The sequence below is a fragment of the Mus musculus genome, chromosome 8 (assembly GCF_000001635.26).
Source record: "Mus musculus strain C57BL/6J chromosome 8, GRCm38.p6 C57BL/6J".
Lineage (NCBI taxonomy): Eukaryota > Metazoa > Chordata > Mammalia > Rodentia > Muridae > Mus > Mus musculus.
Window position 1 is genome coordinate 38,228,091 of NC_000074.6, and position 24,614 is coordinate 38,252,704.

General features: G+C 36.1%; 1 protein-coding gene and 1 non-coding gene across 4 annotated transcripts in view; both read right to left on the reverse strand.

Moving 5' to 3' along the window:
* The window catches only part of Sgcz (sarcoglycan zeta), a 1,143,866-nt gene that overhangs the window by 710,251 nt on the left and 409,001 nt on the right, over positions 1-24,614 (reverse strand). The window lies entirely within an intron of this gene.
* Positions 24,043-24,112, reverse strand: Mir383 (microRNA 383). The gene has a single exon (NR_029884.1). It is a non-coding gene; the product is annotated as a microRNA 383 (primary transcript).

Here is a 24,614-nt window from a genome sequence, read left to right on the forward strand (position 1 = left end):
AAGCCCAAAGAATATTTACTCTCTTTCCTCCATCAGCCATCAACTGCCAATTGTTCTAGAACCCCTACCCTTCATATTAAAGTTTTAAATGGCTAGATCTAGTACATGCCACCACAGCTGTTGGTGTACATTTTGTGTGCTCCACATATTTCATATGCAGATGATGATATTTCACATCTCTCTTTCCCAACCTTTGGCTTTTATATGTTTTCTGCACTCTAGACTATGATTTTCTGTTAGACTTTGATAGGATGATACAGGTGCCCCAGCTATAGCTGAGGACTCACGTGCCTCCTTCTCTGCACTTTGAATAGTAATGAGTCCTTGGGTTTAGCACTAACCACTGCAGCAGGAAGCTACTCTAATCAAAATTGAGAGCATCACACACTGGCCAATATAAACACTTCTGTTTAGAAGGTATGGCACATCACTGTCTGTTTTAAACAAGGTGTTGGAAGGGAAAGCTTGCAGAGAGTATGAAGTGAGATTAGAAGCTGAACATCTATGTGGAAGAACTCCCTCTAGTGGTTCATTTGCCAAGAACACTCTCCCTCTTGTGTTACAGACATGCTGGAACTTATACAGCTAGCTCTTAATGGTAAATTATCACTGTGCAGTAATGCTCCAATAGAACATGCAGATGATAATTGGTTACAATCTTGGCAGAGATTATTGTTAGCTTTTCTGTAAGACAAGTTCAGCAATTCACATTTATTCCTGGGCAAGCTGTCTGCTATTTCAAAGACTACTTCCATTCTCAGTAAGGCTTCTGGTCTTTACAATTAAGAAAAATTGATGCCAATGACAATGTAAACTAATATGTATGCGCTGAAAGAATAAATTGAAATCATGTGTGAAAAAATATCATGATTTTAGACTAGAGAAGTATGCAAAAGATTTTCTAATCAAAGTAACTCTCTTGACTTTATTTATTCTGGGCCTACTGCTCAATAATAATATACTGTGTGCCACAAGTATAACTTTTATAATTCATAATAAGCATGTAAGAATTTTTTTGTAAAATAAAATCTGGTCTATTGAAAAAAATCTCAACTATTTCTTCATGTAATATTTTCATACTACAGAGACCCAAATTATACTTTTATGATATTAAACCATAAAAACCCAACACATTAAAACTAGTCATATTCAATTATTGTAGTAGACTACAGTATCTATAATTTATATTCACTATCTTAACATTTGTTACTGTATCATGAAAAAACTAGAGAACTTATCTTATGCTTCACTACATTGTTTAAACACTTATATAGGACTCCTAGAACTTCATTAATAAATCAGAAATTACAAGGTTGATTGTATAAACACACACACACACACACAGACACACACACACATATATGTATATATATTATATATATATATATGAACACACACATATGTCCTTTAGATATATGTTCTAAGACAACCACTACTTCTTGATATAATTGTTTATTTATGTATTATTTTAAGGCTGGTTATTATCATGTTTTTTAAAAAATTGTCAACTTCATGTCAAGCCATTTCTAAGTTATGATCAGCAATTTAAGTTTGTCAATATGTTCTTTTTCATGTGTAGCTATAAATGTAATCATGAAACTCAACTTTTTGTCCATGAATATAATTAAGTGTGTAAAGTGTATTTAAGAAGAAAAAAGAGTAAAAGTGGGTTGATCCCATGAAAGAAAGAGTGGCTACTTTCTCAAATAAACTGTCACTTACTAAAGTTCATTGGTGTAAGATCACAAGATTGAATATATGCCATTCAGATTATTAGCTCAAGGGAAAATTCACAGGAAATTTTGTAGTACAAAAGTCATCATCAGAGGGCATCTATAGACACAAGTATCTAAGATCCACAAAGCTCCTGTAAGTACTTTTACTGCCTTATTTAATTAGCAAAATGTATTAACATGTAAACATTTCTACAAAATGAAGGGAGAATACTTGGCATTTGTTCAGGTCAGTATTTATTAATTTCTACCTTAACATATTACGATATACTCACGAAGATTACTTACCATTACTAAGTCCATGTGTAGATCAAGCTGTCACTACAAACTAAAGATTAGAAAATCTGTAATCGTTTTAACATTCACTAGCTACACAAGTGCTCCTCGGCCTTCCTAATGCTGTGACTCTTTAATACAGAGCAGCATGGTCTAGAGACCCCCAATCATGAACATTTTTATTGCTACTTCATAATTGTAAGTTTGCTACTGTTATGAATTGTAATGTAAATATTTGTCATGCAGGATATCTGATATGTGACCTACAAGTTGAGAACCACTGGTCTAGGGCTTAAAATAAATTCTTCATTTTATCTAGTACTGTTACTAATAAGAACATATTTTTACTTGCAACACCATTAAATTAATATAGATATTGTCATGCCAATCCATACCTACATAAATATATAAATAATACAATAATAAATAGGATATATATGTATATACATACATATATAAGACAATACAGGAATAAATATAGTCCTATTGAGCTAGAAAATATAATATTCACTTGAGGAATCCTCAAAGTTGTTGATGTGATTAATAACAGAGCACCATAAATGAAGAGTATTTTAAGTTTATATAAAACATGTATTTTATTACTATTTCATTCACTTTTCCTTATTTTGTCACTTTAAACTATTTTAGTTAAATACTTAACTAATGCAAATGAACTTTTATGATAAAATGTTTTAATTATACAGTTTTTTTGTACCACTCTAGAATTTTCTTTATGTCACGTTTTAGATGTACACATTGAATTGAAATGTGTAGTAGGTAATTTACATTCTTATACTTGATTCTTTCTTGGGGTGGTTTCATTTATTTATGGATGGATTGATTAATTAATTATCTATTGACTTAGTCATTCAGAAAAATGTTTAATGCTGATGAGAGTACATTTGGACTGACATGGCTGTGAGGCTTTGTCTTATGTGGGAAGACCCAATATGCTGCTTCCTGACTCATATGGTCCTTTTGTTGCCATTTTTCAAATTCAAGGTCTCTTTTTTTCATTAGTTGTTGTTAGTTACATATATAATCTCAATGCAGAAACAAAGCCTTCTGATTCTGTAGACTGACGTATCTGTAGTTTCAAAAATGTTTTCATTTGTCTTATTCACTGGTCAGTATACTACTTTCTGCCTGTAGGCTGATTGTTCTGGGATTATAGAAAGGTTTTGTAAAATTCATGTGTATAAGAGCACACCTGTAGCTCCAGGGTCTGATATAAATTTGTTGGTGTTTGTCTAGATTTTAATAACATGACCTCCGTTCAGTTATGTGTAGCCACTTTATTAGAGCTCAAGAAGGACCTGCTAGATCCTCATTTGCATTCTCTCTTTCCATGTCTTTTCTTCAACAGCACTCATGCATTTCTCTACATGGCTTACCTGTTTTGTTTAAATCACCTCTAACCTAGTTACATTTGGAATTGGCATAAATTATCAGTGATACTCTCACCATGCATATTTAATGATAAAACTGATTCAGAGATGTATATTTTAAGGGTGGACAAAACCATGAATACATTTTTTTTAAATCTCCCGGCGATTTCAGACAGCAAATAGTCACTTCATTATACTGCCACATTCTCACAGCATGTCAGGCTTGCATTTGTAATGAATGTATACTATGTCACGATAAATCATAAAAAGCAGGCAAATCCTTCAAGTAACTCTATTAAATGAAAGGTTATCTACCTTCCAAAATGTCTCAAAATCTGTGCCATCAGCAGGCTGAAAAGAATAGAAAGATCCAAACTTTCTAGATCAAAGAGACATATAAGTAAGTGTTCAAATACCTTTAAGAAGTAAAAGAGAAGAGCAAGCTGTTGAAGGGAATCACCTATATTAAAGATTTACTTGGTTTCCACTTGTTACATGCTTTGGGAATACTGGTTTCACTGCACTGGCCTCAATTTCCCTGTTCCCAGATTTGCTTTGAGAATTTTTGACAGTGATAACTGGTATCCATGATTATGGCTGAATTTAAAGGCTATGAGGAAGAATGCAGAGGTTTAAAAAAGTTTGAAATTGCATGAACCGAAGTGACCATTGTGCTCTAAGTAGGTGTTTGTACACTGGTGCTATTCTGATGTACAGGCTGAAAAAAACAGTGATCCATTATGAAGGTTGGAGGAGGCTATCACCATGCCTGTATGTGGAGCACACTGAACCAAACTGGACCCTTTAGTCTTCAGGAATAAACTGGACCCTTTCCTAAATATGGTGTCTATGGGTGATTTCATTTTCATGGACACAGTAAATCTTGATACCAGAGAGTGTGGCATGTTTGGGCTCAAATAATATTTACCAATTTCTAGACACCATAGTCCAGGCAAGATATTCCAACTACATACCTTAGATGCTCCAGCAGCAATGTGAGCTGGGGCCTGAGCACCCGACAGCAGCTGGAGGTGGGGCGGTTTGTTAAGGGTTTAGTGGCTTGATTCCCAGGCAAGAGTCTAATCAGTTTCCTCAGCTTCTCCTCCTATGAGTGAACATCAATAGTTCCCATCTTAAGTAATCACAGCTGCTGCCATTAAGAGGCAATGGCTGTTATCCTGAAGGGACAACAATACTTCTAGTATTTCAAACACTGTAAACTCTGAAAGACTTCTTGTATGCTTTCCTTAGGTGAGCCCTGGTTATCCATGCATTTTAATTTTATTTGTCAATTTAAATGCCTAGTGTAGGCATGAAGATAGCTGAAATAATGCCTATGAAATATGTGTAAAGAAATAGCTTTGATCCTGAGCACCGACTCACCCCTATTAGAGGAAAGAAAGCAATTGCTAATCGCTAATCATTATCCACATCTGAAGAAGTATTACAGAAGCTAACATATAAATATTGTAGTAAGTATAATAAGAAGTCTAGAGTATTTATAGAGAGAAGATACCCTTTAATACTAATGAAGTTCTGTAACATCAAAATATTCATGATTTAAAGGGGGGAAATAATATACTGCAGTACACCAGCACTCACGTAAATGCACATTAGTAGGAAGGAAGCCACGCGGAATTAGTGTCTTATCACCTTCAAGCACCTACAAGGAATCACAGTGAATAAAGCAGTTGCAGGTGGACTAGTGCCAATCAGAGGGAGCTGCAGCTGGAGAAGGAAACACCTATCTAATGGTATTCAAGAGTACACCTAATAAAGATATAGAAAAACCAATAACACAAGTCTGTGTCTAATGGGTAACTATGTCTCCTTGGGTATTATGTATAAATTTAGGTGGTATAATTTAGGTGGCCAGTTGTAACCTGCTGGCTGACCCAGGTCCAGGAAACATCAATTCCAAATAATGAGTGCATCTTTAAATAACATGATTCTGATCATTCTAGCCGTTGCTTTGGTTTGAAAACATCATCTTTTCAATTGCTTTCAGCTAGACCAAATAAGCTTCATGGAATGAATGTATGACTTAAGATGAGGGAGTTGACTCAGACAGCTGAACTACATTCTTCTGGAAAGGGGAATCGAACGACTGTCAACTAACGAGTGTGATACACTTGTAAGTGAACATGATTTCTAGCAGAGAGTGAAAGGGAGAAACCGAAGAGGACCAGATAGCCTCTTCATACTATCAGTTTGGATTTGCAAAACGTCGTGATTTCAGCTTTGTCACATGCCAAACAAGTCCCAAAGAAATCGGAAGGAATAGGCAACCACTTGGACCGTGTGCAGATCATCACTTTATGACAAAGTGCAACGGTGCAGAACTCGGTGGTACAGTGACCTAGATTTTTAATTTTACCTTTCCTGCATAGGTAAAATGCAGAACCTTTGAGGGCAGTGTGAAATCCTTTTGCCCTTTGGGCACTCATTTTCTTATTTCCATTGCCTGCAAAAAAAGTTCTTCCTCTCTTGTGAATTTATGAAATATCACAGAAAGTACCAAAGTAATACAGGGAAAAAAAAAAAAAAACCTCCATAATCTACTTATCTTGGCCTCCATTGTGACATCTGGAGAACCTCTGTAGATGGCTCTGAAATGACACTTGCCTCAGTTCAGTGACAAATAAAATTAAGGTTATAAAACTTGTGCCTGGATAATTTCACTCCAATCTCAAATTAGTGGAACTGACTTTCCCAAGTAATGTTACCATACATTTTGGGTCCTTAGAGCACCCCAATGTTTTTGTGGGTTACAGATATGGATGCTATCTGTCCACTCTATGGATAATCAGTTACTAATATGTTGGGTCAGCCAAAACCTTGGACCTATCATTTTCAACAAAACAGAATCCTCTTCCTAGAGTTTGAAATAAGAATTGTAGTTCCTCTCTCATTTGTTGAAAAAAACGGAAAAAAAAAATCTTGTAAGAAATTAACCCAGAGACTAGCTGGTATAATTGTGTTATTTTGTGTTTAATTATAAATCTAATTACATATTTAATTTATATAAATATATATTTAATTATATTTCACAGCTACGTACTCTTTCCACTCACTTGAAATTCGGCTGTGTTTTGTAAGAACAGGTACGTTTATGTTTGCTTGCCTCTGTTTTTACAGCACATCTCCAAGCTGCGGTACTGCTTACATGCTTTTTCAGGTCATTAATGAGAGCGTTAACTAAGGCTGGGCCCAGGACCAATCCTTGAGGCACCCTGCTACACACTTGCTCTAATGTGATAACCTAACATTTATCATCACTTATGTGTGGTGAACTGAAGCCAGCCTGAACTTGGCCTAACAACTAAATCCCATGGAGTTGCAGGGGAGCCTGCTGTGTGATTGCCTTTGCATTCCTCAGGCTAGAAGTCGTTCATGCTCCATTCTGTGGGAGACTGCTTTATGTCAGGGGTGGGCATGTTTACTTGAATTACTAATTACAAATTATTAAATTAATACATTTCAATACTAACAGTTATGGAATTGAATCTAATGGTTAACATCATAAGTTGATGTTTGAGAATAAATTTCCAATTATACCTCAACATAAGCAGCCTTGTATTTGAAATTCTAAACAAGCATCTGAAGTTATTGTTCTTTTCCAGGGTGACTCGATTATTCTCTTAGGTCCTATATTTCAATTAATACCATCCAGTGTCATTAATTCATTACTCCCATTGTTTTTCTCTGTCCTTCACACTTTGCAGGACACTCTCTTAACTTAAAATGGTCTATTATACAACATAGCATGATACCCTAAAACCAAAATTTCAATTTAGGAAGATAGATTGCTTTGGGCCAATAAAGAAAAATATTTAACATCTAGTTATTAGCTAGATTTGCTAAACTACATTTTTTTTCTGGTGGGAAAGGGAATGAAAAGAAAATACATGATACAAACAAGATTGAGATGCCATTAAGACCCAGCGAGTGGTGAGAAAGGCCATTTGGAATTCATAATAATGACACAGAAATTAGGGTGATGTGAGAAAATGCTCCATGAAGAGGTCTCTTTCAAGCAGAGAGGATGTCAAATAAAGAATTTAGGTTCATATTTGTTGTTTACCAGAAAACCCAATACTTTCCTGGGTTATGAAGGGCTCTGATCAAAATTTGACCTGTCTTCTTCATTACCACCTTCAAAAATCTTGTTTTGTTGCTTCTGTCAGTCATGGCTGTGTTATAGTGACAGTGACATATCTCAGTGAGATAATGCATTGCCCTCAATCATTAGGAGCAGTTTGTGTTCTTATGTGTGGTAGTTAGTCATGTGTACATAAGAAATGATAAAAGAGAGGTGTAGCTAAGAAGATAACAGAAGAGTAAAAGATGTTAAAAGGCCAAACATATGAGGCTGAGAAAACTGCAAATGCCAAGATTGGGCCAGATTTTTGATAACATCAGCAAGGGAAAGCAGATGCTAGAACCTTTGTGGATACTCTAAGCAAAATGTCAGGAAAATGTTAAACTACAACTACAGATGAGCACATAATATTAAGAAAATATGCTGGAGAGCTTAAAGACAATAAATAAATGCACCCAATTTAGATGCAGGAGAATAATTAATAAATGCACCCAATTTAGATGTAGAAGAATAGATCTGTGGAGAATAGACCCACACATGCTTAGAAGAAGGCTGAGCTCAGACACGTCTGACAGACTAAAGTAGTGTTGCAATGATGTCTTATTGTTATGCTGTCCTTACACTAAGAATAGATGATAGCTTACACTACTATGGTCATAATAATGGCATGGAAGAGTAATATTCAAACTTTACTTTTTGGAAGGGCAAGTATACAGTTGGACTGAGAGGGAAAACACGTGAGTGGTAACCTCAAAGTTATAAGCTTCAAAAACTGGGTAAAGTAAAAAATGTCTGATTCATTAAAAAAGTGAAAGTTGAGAAAGAGTCCATTTCTGAAGGAAAGCTTCTGTAGAGAAATGTGATTTTTGAGATGTTTCAGTGAAACACTGAAAATGCTCGACTACTGTCTGCAAGCATATCAGAGTATCATTAATAGTGTCAGGGGTTGCTGCCTGCCCTTGGGATGGGTCTCAAATTGGGCCAGTTATTGGTTGGCCATTTCCTCAATCTCTGTTCCATCTTTGCCCCGGTATTTCTTGGTATTATAAATCTAGGGATTAGTGATAAAGGATAAATAGAAATATATTGCTGAGGTAATATATTTATAACTCAAATTGATAATATTTAATAATACTGTAATAATTACCCAAGAGCAATGAGTGGGGGAATGATCCATCCCATCTTGTGATATCAGAGGTTTAGATACAAGGTTACCATGTTCTTGTGCTGTGCCTGTGGTAGGGCATTACTTCAGAAGCTAAAGGTATGGAGGAGAAACCTATCTCACAGCAGCTTGAACCAAAAAAGTGGCACAGGAAAAGCCAGATCAAAATATTGTCTCCATGACATTCCCCTAGTTACTGACACCTCTCACTTGGCCACCTCCAAAGATATCCATTCACTTGGTCCTACTCCCCACAGTCCCCAGCATTCTTTCAATCTTACCACATCTCTTCAAAGCTTCAAGATGGACATGTGTGTCCTTGATTAACCATATGCTGATAGAGTTGAGAGGATAAAATTGCTACTTTTAATGAAATTATAAATATGAAATAGAAATTAAAATAAGAAAGGGAGAACTACTCAACTGACTATACATGCTGCAAGCTGTAATAAAAATAAAAGTGAATATAAATAGGTATACAAACATATAGCCTCAAAGCAAAAAGCGGTAATGCCAAACCTACTACTTTATAATGATTCCAGTCATTGTACTGGGATTAATATCTGCATATCATGAGGCTATGATCATACATACAGTCTACCTCTTTTGCAGTGCTCTCTATAGTCAACGAAATATTCACATCAATTTACAATCATTTCTCAGGTCCCATTTTATAATTCACCATAGGCTTCCAAAATGGCATACATCCTGGTTTCTGTTTTTCCCCTCCATTTCATAGTATCACAAAATAATCTCAAAGAGAGACTGCCAATAACTTGGAATTATTAAAATTATCCAAATGTTCTGTTAATCATTTTCTACTTTACTCAGTCTTACATCCTTATCTTTATTGTACTATTAACTCTTGCCTTGTTTATTTTACATCCAAACCAATTACATAACAACTTCAAATATTTTGATACTTATGAACCAAACTTCTCAAATTGCATTGACTGTCACCAATGATTCCGGAGACTCTCAGCCTTCTCCATACCCTAATGCTTGGGGCAGCTAAATAACCAGGGAGCCCTCATTACTTTAGTGAGCAGCAGGATATTGCCCCAGCAAGTGCCAAATCGAAGCTGCTTTTTTCTTTTTCCACTGACTCATTGACTGAATCACTGCCAAGCAATCTGCCACAGACCAGTGAGAAAATCCACAGCAAAACCACAGTAGGACGCCTGCACTTTTCATATCTAAAGATCCATGGCATCAGTAATCCAGAACAACAAAACAAGGCTTAGCTCTGCATCACTGGCATTTTGGCAAAGATTTAAATTGATGAGACACATTATTTAAAAGAGGTGAGCCTTAAGAAGCAGATGTACAATAAAATAATAATTATAATAACGATAATATTTATATATAGCTATCTACACAAAAGTAAACCAGCCCATTCTTGAGAATTTTTAATCTCAAGATATTATAAATATTGATCAGAATTCAGGAGGGTACACTTGCCAACTTCTATATTTTAAGAGATAATATTTAAAATTCAAATCGTAAACTGTTTATAGTAGATAATATTCATCTTATCTAAATGTAAATTATATATAATTCAGTGGTAAAAATAAATTTCAAGGAGGATATCATATCAATGTTGGGTAATCAGAATGATGATTCCTATTAAGTTCTCAAAAATATACATTTGTACTTACCCATTAAAATTCTGTCTGTATTCAGGTAGTAAGAGGTAATGGAGAAGATAATCAGAATCAATGTCAATCTAAGCCAATCTGTACACCTAACATGATCTTGTATTGATTCTAGGGATTATCTTCAATTCAATTAAAATTAAAGCATGATACCGATAGAGAAATCCTAATTATTTTATCTTCTCAGAAACTAACATCTGTAAGTCACTTAATTTTTGTGTAAATATAGTACCTATAAAAGGCTCTATGCAGGCTTCCAAAGGACGGAAGCAACCAGAACAATACCCAAATATGGTTGCTATAAAGCATATCAATTGTGCCATAGCACAATAACCCTAAGAGTAAAGTAATTACAAATATCATTTTGCTGCTAATCAACAGCTTTCTAATTGAACTTAAGATCTCCTCAACATCAAGGAAACCATGCCTTCTTCTGAAAACTTAGATAACTTCTTAGTGCTAATGAGGTTGTGGATATTAGAGTTCAACATACAACTACCAATTTACTAAACAAGCATAATCCATAACTGTGTTCTAAATATTTGCCCATAAGCCCACAGATATGGATAGCATTTACCCCTCATCAATTAAACTTCTCTCTGCTAGACAGAGCCCACAACAGAAAACCACAACTAATCAAAAGGCAGTTGAGGGGTCTCATCCAAATGGATAGAACTATAAAATATTCCCGCTCTTAAGGGATCATTGCAGAAGATGGGGGGGGGGAAGATTGTAGGAGCCAGAGAATCAGGCAATTTTTGGTGAGCCTATCTCCTAAGCAATATCAGAAGCTACACCCATAAAATCTTACCAATATGACAGGTCAAATGTTAGCTGAACAAAGATGACATCAATAGGCATACCAAACCCCATGAGTCTTCAACTCTACACAAAGAATTACAGGCAACTAAGGAATGCTAATAAGTAGAGGAATATTTTTCTCTGGGGAAGAACAGCTCTGAACAGATACATATAAGGAACATTATACAAAGTGCAAGGTTATATATATGTATGTATATATATACATTGATATGCATGTATAAAATAATAATGAAAAAAGAGGCCACAAATTTCAAAGAGAGTTGGGTATATGGGAAGGTTTGGAGGGAGGAGAGGTAAGTGAGTAGTTTTGTAATTCTATTATAATCTTAAAAATTAAAAATTAAAAAAAAATCAGACATTTTTGTGAAGATCATGTGCTCCAGTACAGGAGAATGCCAGGACCAGGAAGCAGGAGTGGGTGGTTTGGGGATCAGGGTGGGAGGAGGGTATAGGGGGCATTAGGGATAGCATTTGAAATGTAAGTGAAGAAAATATCTAATTAAAAAATTTAAAAACAAAAGATTAAGACCCGGAGAGAACCAATATTAAACATAAGTATCTAACTTAGATATGATACCCTTGACTCTTGCTGTGTAAATAAATAGCTCCACTATTCTAACCGGCAATAAAAATGAAATTGCTAAAACAGATAGACATTATTGATCAGCAAAGTAATATAACTACATGTGTGACCTCTCCCAGAATTGGCATTTCAAATACAGTTTTGTGTGTTGTTAAAAAAAAAAAGCATCAGACATTTTCGTAGAAACATTTTAATATGTGCCTCAAGTACTATCCAATTTGTTTCCTTGTGACTTTTGTATCTCCACTGTACTGTTACTCTGTGTAGTAGACATGTCTCTAGTGTCTGTGTGTAGATGTGTGTGCACACACATATGCAGGGCCTGTATAGGTGAGTGTTTAGGCAAAAATACCCATATGCATTCATGGAAGCAGGAGGAGGAGAAAGCATGTCTTCCTTTACCATTTTTTGGATTTATTGCCTTTATGCAGATTCTGTCACTGAATTGGAAACCTATCTCCACTTACCAATGTACATCCTCCTTTTTATGTGGATCCTGGGGTCACAAACTCAGACTTTCATGCTGATATAGCAAGCACTCTTACCAACTAACTTATCCTCCTAGCCCTGCATCTTCACACTGTAGTAAAATGCCAATTAGTACACTTGTGGGTCAGCTATTGACATTCTACTTTACCAGACCTGCAATTTTAGCCTTCTGTACACTCAGTCTTACATATCTTATAGTTGAAGGTTTTTATTTTTAGATAATTCCATCTTACAAGAAGATGGAAACCTGAATTCATTCCAGTGCTTTAAGAATAGATTTGTGAAAAGCATTATGAAAATACCTAACTTCAACATTTCTTCACAGTTCAAATAGTTGATGGCCAAATCACCAAAGTGATGGCTATGAAAGAGACTTTCTATAGACTGTGCTGTGTTTCTACCATCAAATATATATAATAGAATCATGTAGCTACTTGTTTCTTCTCTGCCCTGTCTATAAGAATATGCTAAGCTAATGAAAGAGACAGACTGACAAATTAAAAACTTTACTATTAAGATTTTTACTTATTGAATTGAATTCTGCATTGAAGTCTTTTTCATGTTATTTAAAGTACTAAAAATTATTCCTTTTTAGAATCATGCTCTTTGTATAAATGGCTGGAGAGTAAGAAGTTACGGCCATTAGAGCAGAGTGTTTAATAATTTGGGAAGAACTTTTTATATTGCAACACAATATATTTTATTTTATTTGCATTCTGGATATGTATAGCCTTTTAATTAATTTATTCCATTGACATATATTACATACATCTTAACTTCATTTGCTATCCCTTGTCTCCTTCCAGTCACTTCCTCTCCACTTCTTTCCCTGCAGAAAAGCCTCCCATGAATTTTGTTGTTGTATCTTTGATATAGCTAGCTCCTAAAATCTTTTCTTCCTCTCTTCAGCAGGATTCTCCAAGCTCCCCCTAATGTTTGGCTATGGGTCTCTGCATCTGTCTCTATCAGTTGCTGGATGAAGCCTCAATAATGCTCTGTTCCTTACTACATCTAGAGTAGAATATCATTAGGGATTATTTCATTGACTTTTTTGTTTGCTTTTGGTTTTGGCAAACATGTTTAGTTCTATTGTAGGTCACTGGGATAGCCTGCCCTGGTTTCTGTTCCCCCAGGAAGTGTCAAGGGTGCACTCAATCTCATGTCATGGGTCTCAGTCTGAGCCACTTTTGGGAGAAAATTAATATTTATATTCAGAAGAAGAAATGTTGGTATGTCTTACCATAACTATCAATATCCTGTGAGCTATTTATCTTTTCTGTCTGATTTTTTTTAAAAAAAGTTAATTGTTACTGCTTAAGACTTGTGAGTTCTATTAAAACAGAAGAAGGAAGCTATAGGTAGATGAGGAAATCTGGGAGCCAAAAGTTTTCGCCTATGGAACACCACAGTAATTGTTTGTCCAGTGCCTAAAGGCTGCACATAGTGAAAGAAAAGAACCAATTGCTGTAAGTTGGCCTCTGACCTCCACATGAAACACATTACTTTGTAAATGGGCAGACAGGTTTGCAATGATCTTTTCTTGTCACGTCAGATTGCAGGTGGTTAGAAAAAGCCTGGAATGGAGGCCACAGGGAACTACCCAGTACTCTCTGCAATTATCTGCTTTCCTTAAAAAAGTCTGACCTCAGGGCAATCTTAATTCCAGGACTGACATAGATGTGTTTGGAATGAATTATTATTCAGATAGAGAACAGGTGCAGAGCTCCTACTCTATGTAAGCCCTACAGTAGACGCCTAAGAGAGAGTTCATGTGTTGCCTCCACAGAACATAACTCAATGGATAGAATTACTTATTAGCATGAACATTTAGAGGTAAGTAAATGCTAAGGAGCAGCTAGAGATCTGAAAGCAGGAAACATTTAGGAGCTAATGATATGGGCAACTTAAAAGAGGAAACATTTCAAAGGCTGAAATAGATGCAGCTACCATAGGTAGATGAGAAGGGCGCAAAGAAATGTGAGGAGCAGAGAGTGGAAATCTCCATGTAACAGGCACATGCAATAAACTGGGCAGAGCCATCAGATACTGCTACAATACATGTGGTTACAAGGTGTTCTAAAGCAGTTTGTTAAACTCATTATAGAAGATTTATAACAACAATTTAGATCTCAGAAAGCACATAATCAAATTACCATTTAAAAAAATTAGTAAACTTGAAAATTAAAAAGCTCAGCATCCAAACGCTGACACCATTGCATAAACTAGCAAGATTTTATTGAAAGGACCCAGATGTAGCTATCTCTTGTGAGACTATGCCGGGGCCTAGCAAACACAGAAGTGGATGCTCACAGTCAGCTAATGGATGGATCACAGGGCTCCCAATGGAGGAGCTAGAGAAAGTACCCAAGGAGCTAAAGGGATCTGCAACCCTATAGGTGGAACAACATTATGAACTAACCAGTACCCCAGAGCTCTTGACTCTTGCTGCATATGTATCAAAAGATGGCCTAGTCGGCCATCACTGGAAAGAGAGGCCCATTGGACATGCAAACTTTATATGCCCCAGTACAGGGGAACGCCAGGGCCAAAAAGGGGGAGTGGATGGGTAGGGGAGTGGGGGTGGGTGGGTATGGGGGACTTTTGGTATAGCATTGGAAATGTAAATGAGCTAAATACCTAATAAAAATGGGAAAAAAAAGCTGAGCCATGGATATTTTCAAAGAGGTTTCATGGTGCAAATCCAGTTAGCATTGAAGGTAGAATGGAGAGAGGAGGCACCAGAGCAGACCATAGAATTCATCCGGGGTGGTTAATTTGATTGTTACTGGTCAAAGGATTCATTTTCTTTTGAACTGTTACAACATTTCCTTGCTATGATCTATGTTCATAGATTTTATTTTGCAAGAAAAAGAGAGTTTCAAGCTCAGAAATTTAAACCATGAGTTATGACTACGTTCTTCAAAGTGCTGTTGATTTTCTTTGCTTCATGGTGACTGTCTTTAAAATAATGTAAAAATTTTAAAAAAAGACTGATTAGAACCTGATATAACAACAATGTGGAAATGACATAGCAGGTGTCTATCAACATGCTTTGTATGGCATCTTGTATTTGGTGATTTCTAAACCCCTTTCATCAATATCTCTCCATTTTAATACAGTAAATGAGCATGAACATTCTGGTTTTTATCAGAAGTAGTAAAAAATAAAGTTTGATAAAACTGTTGTCTAGAAGACTAACACTAATGTTTTTTTTAAAATGTATTTCCTATTATCCTTCCTATATATGTTGCAGATTAGATTCTAGGACCACACCTAATTATTCTCTACTTCTTTTACCATAGAGATTGATGTCCCTTTCCCATGGCCATGTGACCTGTGTCACCATGTTGGGAAGAGAATAAATGTGTCAGAGGTTTGCAGTGGGCATGGAACGTGATTGAAATGTCAACCCTGCTCTTTACATGTGAGCCTAACCTGAAGTCATTGTAGAATCTAAGAGGGAAAAGGATGCTGGCATTTGGATTCAGTGAGGGGACAAAGCTAGAAAGGTATAGCAGTTTACAGGTGCTGTGAAGGGATAAGTGGAAAATGGGAAAGCTTATGTTTTATTTTTATCTGAGATGAGTGTGTATGTGTGTGTGTGTGTGTGTGTGTGTGTGTGTGTGTGTGTGTGTGTACAAACATACATTATAAATAACAATACCAATTGGTAACTGTAGCTTTTACCTTTCATTAAAGGTTCTCTTTTGGTAGATATAGATATTACAGGAGGACACTAAAATATAACCATTGGAAGACTGTCCTCTGTTGATACATCTGTAACACAAACATAGTACCTTAAGCTTAAGAAACATTGCAGAATAGAGTGGAATGATTGAAAAAGCTAGAGAGTCAGGACAGCTAATACAAAGCCATGTCTTCTATATAGAAGAGAGAACTGTAACTCAAGAAATCTCAACGAAAGGCTAAAGAAGATCTGAGCAATAACAACAGGAGTTGGTATGTCATCTGTAACAGGGGAACTATCACAAGGCCCCACCATTATGCCCCATCAGTTAATGTCAGACAGCTGGGAGAGGGAGAGGGAGAGGGAGAGGGAGAGGGAGAGGGAGAGGGAGAGGGAGAGGGAGAGGGAGAGGGAGAGGGAGAGGGAGAGAAGGGAGAGGGAGAGGGAGAGGGAGAGGGAGAGGGAGAGGGAGAGGGAGAGGGAGAGGGAGAGGGAGAGGGAGAGGGAGAGGGAGAGGGAGAGGGAGAGGGAGAGGAAGTCTTTCCCTAGGGATGAGTCTCCTAAGTGGCTATTCAAAAGGAAATTGGCAGCTCTGAAAGCATATTCATATAAGCAATACTAAATGGACTGAGAAGAATGGATTTCTATATTTATATGCATGAGACAAGAAAGAATTATTTATATATACATATATGTATGTGTACACATATATGTATTATATATAGTGTATGATGGATTTTCAGATTAGAAAGTATGAAGCAAGTATGTAATATATACTATAACAGTAAACTTGTGTATGCTGCCTACATTACTTGAAAAAAGACTGGGAGCAAGAAAGATCTCCTTTTTCTCTCCCAAAACAACATGTCCTAGGGAAGTCTTATCCCCTAACTCTTCAAAACAGATAAACAAAATAGCACATATTAGAAAATAACAACAACAAAAACCCAATCAACACACCAAACAACCAAACAAAAAAATTTATGTACATGATATCTGCTTGATATTTAAGTATTTCCTCTCCCAATATTTATATTGTCTAACCATAATATAACTGCAGACACTGGTAATGGGAATCTAGAAGGTAATCATTATAAAAGAAAAGGAAATTGAGAGTCTGAGGAATTCCAGCTGACTTCCTCAGCATCTCCATCAGTATGTTTGGTTATAAGGAGTGGATAGGATGATGTTACTGATCCAGTTCCATGTTTTCTTTTATTTGGAAATCTCACCTCAGGGAAGAATATACCAAACCTGTGACTCCTGATCAAGGACTCCAGCTGGCTATCCAAGTGGACTTATCTGGGCTGATTTCAGCTAGGTGTTTCATTTGAGGAAATTATCCTATTTTCTCTCCTGGTTAGGCAACTCTAGGCTTCTCTGCCAGATGTTTGCCTCTGTTTGGTTGGTATTTTGTTGTATTTCGCATTTTCTATTTGCTATTGCCTTTTTAGTCACTTCTTTTGCTTAATGTATGTGGCAGTTTGAATATGCTTTTCGCAGGGAGTGGCACCACTAGGAAATGTGGCCTTATTAACGTAGGTATTGCCTTGTTGAGGGAAGTATGTCACTGTGGAAGTGAGCAATGAGACCCTCCTCCTAATCATATGGGAGCCAGTCTTCTCCCAGTGGCCTTCAAATGAGATGTTGACCTCTAAACTCCTCTTCATCACGGTTGCATGCTACTGCTATGCTTCCACCTTGATGATAATGGGATGAAACTCTATACATATAAGAACAATTAAATGTTGTTCTTATAAGAGCTGTCGTGGTCATGGTGCCTGTTCACAAGAGGAAAACACTAAGGCAATGTGTGTTAATAAACACACTAACTCAAAACAGAAAACACAGGTTTTCTAGGTTTATTTCATGAGATCTTAGGAAAGAAAAGTCAACATAAACAACCTTAAAGAACTGCATTCGATCTGAGATGATTTTTACTGAAAATGGCCCATGTACACAGAGATGATGATGATGAAGGTGATGATGATGATGATCACGGCTACTACTACTACCTCTACTATGACTGTGACTTGTGATTTCTGGTATCATAGTACATAGTACTGGAGACTAAACTTATGATCTCACACATATCAGACACCACTGTACTATTGACTAATATCTGCAGCCAAGAAACCCAGTATAAACACTTAAAACATTTCAAGGAACATGTTCCAAATTTAAGTTTCTAGAACTAAAGTGGACTAGAAACTTGAATTACCTTTCTACCTTTGTCCTAATAAAAAATGAGCAAATTGTAGACTTGAGAGCTGGCTGAGTGATTAGAAGCTCTGGATACTATTGTGTAGGACTGAGTCTCTATCCTAGAACCTGTATAACAGCTAAAAATTGTCTGTAATTCCAGTTCCAGGGGGTATAACACCTTCTTCTGGAATCCACAGTTACAAGGCATGCACATGGTATACATAAATATAGGTGAAGCACCTATACATATAAGATAAATATATAAACTATTTTGAAATGATAAACTACTTAAAACAGTAGCTTTACTACATGACAGCTTAAGTGATAAAATTCAGTGATATTACAGTATTTGAGCAACCACTGAAGTTTAATTCCTGTAGATGATTGAAATTGTAATAATGCCGGCATTTTTAATACAATGTTTGGAAATGTTCAAACACAGTGAATTAGCATTCCTAGGTTGTGAAGAGAGGCTGGAAGTCTGGATTGAAAAGTCACAGCCACGGTGATAGAAGATTAACCTGGAAATCTTCAGGTTAGCCATTTGTATTCACATAACCAAGGGAAGAAAGGAAGGTACAGAAGCAAGACTGGGTATAATGCTCACCAGACATCACCAACTGGGAAGCGGCCGAATCCTAACAACCAGACAGCAAAGTCTAAAGATGCAGTGCCATTGTATAGACTACACAGATGTGACTAGTCTAGCAGCAATCAGGCTGAACAATTTTCAAAATCAAAATTGAATAAGACAGTTTCTAAGTAAGTTAATTCCATATAAAAGTCAATAGTATGCATTAAAACTCAGAAACAAAGCCAATACTCAGAAAGTATCACAATTCCTGGAAACTAATTAAGAAAAAAATGCAGAAAAACATAATATCATCGGGAGAAAAATCAATAGGACATGAACTAAAATTGACCAAAATTGTTCAAATTAGCAGAAAGGAAAGCCACTAAGATGACTTTGAACTGCATCCTACATGTTTTCAAGTATGAAGGGATAAGGAAAATATAAGGAAAAAGTTTAAATATTTATGATCGAAAAATATCATAGTCTCTGAAAATTTCAGAACATATAATTGTTGCTTGTTTTTATATTAAGAAAAATATAAGTAGATTGAATAAGATATCACTGAAAATACCAAAATAACATTTACAAAGAAAATATTCTTGCCAGATTAAAAAATTGGGAAGGAAGAAAAAATTTGCTTGCTATTAGAAACATATTTTAAAATTAAATACACAAGTAATAAAAAATGATAGGAAAAAGATATAATGAGAATAACAAAGTGGCCCAAATGAAAGAAGAGTGGGTTACAATAATGTCATAGAAAGCAGAATAGAAAGCAAAGATTACTACCAGGTATGAAATGGATATGCCAGCTTAGGTATTATGGCCCATGTATTTGGGAGATCTGACACACAAGTCAACATGAGTTCATGATCAAGTTAACCATGAGATCCTATCTAACAAAAATGTTTCTTACCAAAGTGTCATTTCATAAGGACAAAGTGCTAGCTAAATTTGTCTGGAAATATTGCAGTTCTAAATAGTCACATAACTATAGAGCTTTAAAATATGTAAATATATATGTAAAAAATAACCATGTTATAGCTGTAGTCACGGTTTTTCAAAAAGCACTCTAAGTTATTGATTGAACTGAGGAAAAAATGTTTATTCATTGTTATTAGCAGACTAAACCCAATTTTCAATAAGCATACCTCATCACACATGCAGATGTATCCACTTATTGAATACTGTGCTGAGAAAAAGAAGGGATGCAAATCAGTGATCTCATTTTTCAACTCAATATATGAGGAGTTTGGAAAATGTGAAAACATACAAGAAGTGACTTTATGAAGTTAATATGGAAGTTTATGAAACAGTAAATCAAAACTTGAAGAACGCATGAAAGCCTGGCTTGCCAATTAGAAAAAGAAATACATACATTGGGCCAGAATTTTTAATAAAAGAGGGAAATTAAATTATCAATATTGGGAATAAGAAAGGTCACATTATTACCATTCCAAAAATAATTGAAATACAAATGAGAAATAATATGACGTTACAAATAACCTCAAAAAAATAGATAAAGCCTGAGACATGCATGAGTTAAATAAATTTTTAAAGCAGAATTAATAAGTTACTGTTACTTTAGAAAGAACAGAAACCTCAATAACTATATATACATATGTCAAAGTTATTGTAGTCAAACATTTTTATAGGAAAAAAGCAACATTAGGCCATACAACTTCATTGATGAACCTACTAAGCATTAATATGAAAGCATGAATTCTACTTAAACATTTCCAAAAATTAAAAGAGTGAATAACAATTTTTTCCATGTGATCAATATTATCCTGAACCCAAAATGTGACATAGGCATTACAATAACAAACGAACCTTTTATAAGCACTAGATATAAGACTTACTTTCTGCCCTGGAGGCTCCTCGAGCAATTCAGATGTTTGCAATTCCTCTTGGTTGACCACAATAACTAATAGTTATAATGCTGTTAATGAAGACAATGTAACATCATTGCAAAATATAGTGAAACATTGCCAAAACTTCAACTTCACTCCCTGATAGCTATCCTTCATAATGCAGAAGGGTATTATTTAGGCTGCTGGGGTAGAAGAGACAACACTGGTCTTACAAATCTATTAATCTATGAAACACAACTTCAACCTGCAAAACACGATGTTCACATTGTGCAAGAGTTGCACATCTGTATTGGGAGTAACCATTGCTTTCTGATTAGATCATTGGCCTGATACAGAGGAGGGAATTCATGCCTAGTACTGGAATGGAATAAAAATTCCATGATCTAAACAAAGAAGCTCAAGAAGAAGGAAGACCACACTGTGGATACTTTGTTCCTTCTTAGAATGGGGAACAAAATACCCATGGAAGAAGTTACAGAGACAAAATTCGGAGCTGAAACAGTGGAAAGGACCATCCAGAAAGTGCCCTACCTGGGGATCCATCCCATATACAACCACCAAACCCAGACAGTATTGCATATTCCAGCAAGATTTTGCTGACATGACCCTGATATAGCTGTCTCTTGTGAGGCTATGCCAGTGCCTGGCAAATACAGAAGTGGATGCTCACAGTCATCTATTGGATGGAACACAGGTCCCCTAAAGAAGGAGCTAGAGAAAGTAACCAAGGAGCTAAAGGGGTTGGCAACCCTAGAGGAGGAACAACCATATGAACTAACCAGTACCCCACAGAACTGTGTCTCTACTTGCATATGTAGGAGAGGATGGCCTAGGTGGCCATCAATGGGAGGAGAGACCCTTGGTCTTGCGAAGATCATATGCCCCAATACAGGGGAATGCCAGGTCCAGGAAGCAGAAGTGGGTGGCTCCCAAAATGGAAATCTTCATCCAGAGGCTCAGAGATCAATAAGGAATAGAATACTGAGGGGGTCTTAGAGCCAAAATGTATGATGTGCAAGGAAATAGTGTCTTCTGGAGAGAGCAGAGCAGTTCCACATAAGAATACACTATGGTTATTACAGCATGAAGAACATCTGCCCTAGTCCAAGCCAGACAAAATCCCAGCATAGAGGATGGAATTGGACAAGAGACCCATTGATAACTTTGGAGTTATTGGCAATTATTAGCTTCTGGGGAGGGAGAGAGCCAATTTCCTCTAAGAATGGACACCTTGGTGAGATGACAAGCTGCAAACTATGCATCCAAGAATATATGGACAGCACAACAAAGTCTTTATGGATTTAAAAAAAAATGTTTTTAAAGGATTCGTAGGGAGGCAGGGAAGGGTGTGGATCTGGGAAGAGTTGAAGGATGTTTGAAAATATGATCAAAACAGGTAGGAACCTCAAAAGGTAATGATTTAAAAACTTCAAAAGAATAAACTAGATGGTTGTGGCAATACATGCCTTTAACATCAGCACTCAGAATTCAGAAGCTTCTAGTTTGCTATAAGCTTGTAGGTTAGTCAGTCAGTTGCACCCAGTAAATTCTAGTAAAACCTAAGCAAGAGAGTGTGAACCTTTCTCAAAAAGTACTTTTAAAAATTAAGTAAAAATCATACAAATTGATGGATTTATCATTAATAAAATGTAAATTTTCAGAAAAATGTATGCATAGATTCTAACCAATGAGATGTGCCCGTTCATGAACCTCATGCATGATCCTAACACGCAACTTCAAGGATTGGTCCCATAATAGTAAGGATAAGTGGAAATCTCAGACAATAGAGTCTGCAACACAGAATTCCTTGTATGTGAATATATAAAAATGAAATGTAACCCAAATTGTCACAATAGAAAATAAATCTCAGCTTGAAGTTAGAAACGTTTGGGCTTTAGAGGAAACCCTTTCTTAGGACTTGGTAGAGAAATCAAATTGCAGGTTTTCTCCAATTTCTTGACTCTTCTTTTCTTCTTAGAATGAAGCTGGTTTCTGTACAAGATAATAGGTTGTAGTAAAGGAAAACCATTGATGACAGAGTTCTCTAAAATACACAAAAGATCAGGAAAGATTATCAGATCTATTTTTAATCCTTTTTCCTCTCTCATTAGATAATACAGTTTAGCAAACTAGATGTGTTGCCCTTAATCAAACACAATGTTTCTGCTCCCGAATCTTTCCTGATCAAACTTTTAAAAGAGACTATATATTAATAATTCTCTTGAATTTAAAAAGTGTATCTACAGAATAGTTCTCAGATTGCTACAAATTAATTTATCTAAATATTTGAAAGATAATCAGGATCATCAAACTAGTCATCATCAAACCAGAGAATCTTTTGTGGAGAAGAGACATTGCAGCAAGACTTAAAAATGATTTTTCCATTCTTGGCTTTCATGTTGATGAATTGTAAATAGCTGATACAAAATATCCAAAGTCATTTTCCATTAATGTACACCTACAAGAGAGTTTGACTTTCTAAATATTAACACAATCTTCAACTGTTACTTAAGGGGAGAAATGGTTTATCATGTTGGCTGAAAATCAAATGCAATCAAAATTAAAACTTCAACCAAAGTTGCTGTTAGGCCCATAGTCCTGTAGAAATACCTTGCCAACCATTGCCTGCAAACGTTCATGGTTTAGTTATGTTTCATCTCAGCTCAACATATTATTGACTTTTTTCTTCATACCAGATGCCTCTAGTCTTCCCTTCAAACATCTTGTCTTTTCATTTTTGTTCATATTTAATTTTTGGCAATCGCTGCCTGTTTAATTACACTAAGTTGGAGCAGGTCCAAATTTAGGAAAAAATTACAAAATACAAAATTTTCCTTTGGCTCACCTCCCACCTCTACTCCTTTACCAAGTAATTGCTTTTCTCTCCAGCAAAGACTTTCCTAGAGAGCTTCAGTATTATTCTCAGGTTTTCCTGAGCTTAAAAACCTGCTGAACTGATTGCTTCTGAGAATATTGATTAATACACATCTGGGCTTTCACTTTATCAACAGTAAGAACCACTGTTAGAACAGCGGGTTTGTGTTATTTGGCATGGCAACCATGCTTCCTACCATAACCCTGCTCTACTTCTGAAAGTGAAAAAAAAAATTGTCTTCCAGTACATTTTTTTGTCACCTTGAATGAAGACCATGCTCATGTTTAATGCAAATACATGAATAGCATGCATGCTAGATAATACATGAAACTTACAGTTTAATTTTCTTGTGGATTTCTAATTCCCAATCATAACCACAAGTTATTTTCCCTTTACAGCCTAAAATGTTAAAGAACAGAGAAGGAGTAACAAAGACACTCATAATCAAACCTTTGGTTTCTGTGAAAAAAGAGAAGCTTCCAGACATGGGTTGAACGTTCCATTCATCTCACCTGAGGCATGCTGGCCATTCCAGTCCAACACACGCAGTTCCCTTTGTACCTACGTTGGATGGACCCACAAGGTGTCATGAGGTAAAAGGCTAGGACACTTGCTCTTTCTGACCAGGCAGTGCTGTGGCTGATTAATATCCACCCAAAGCCACAGTCACCTTCTGATCTGAGGAGCAGGTGACGTGGAGTTTCTGGAGGCTCTTGATAAATTATGTAAGCATAACAAACAACACAGGTTACAAAAAAAAGTATCAGTCACTGAAGTGGTCGACGTCATTCTTTTAAAAGCTAAAGCTAAATGGCTCTTCATCCATCACAGGCAGTACTTATCTCAAGGACATTAAACAATTAATTATCACATGGGCAGTGCATAAAAGCTTATATTCTTTCCCAGAAAATTGTTTATGAAAGGAGAGAGGAAGGGACAAAAACATGAGCAAATTCCAATTACAGACAAAGTTTTCTCTTTTTTCCATTATTTTTCCAGTTATACCAAACTGATTCATTAATATGAACCAATAACTTTGTTGCAGTGCAAAAAAGGTTTAACCAAACCCCTCCTTCCTCCTTGACAGTACAAAGCACACCAACTTCCAAGCATTTCCATTTTAGGCTGAAGGTTGTCTGACCCACGGCCTTGTAGTTTGTTACCACAGATATTCTATATGATCTT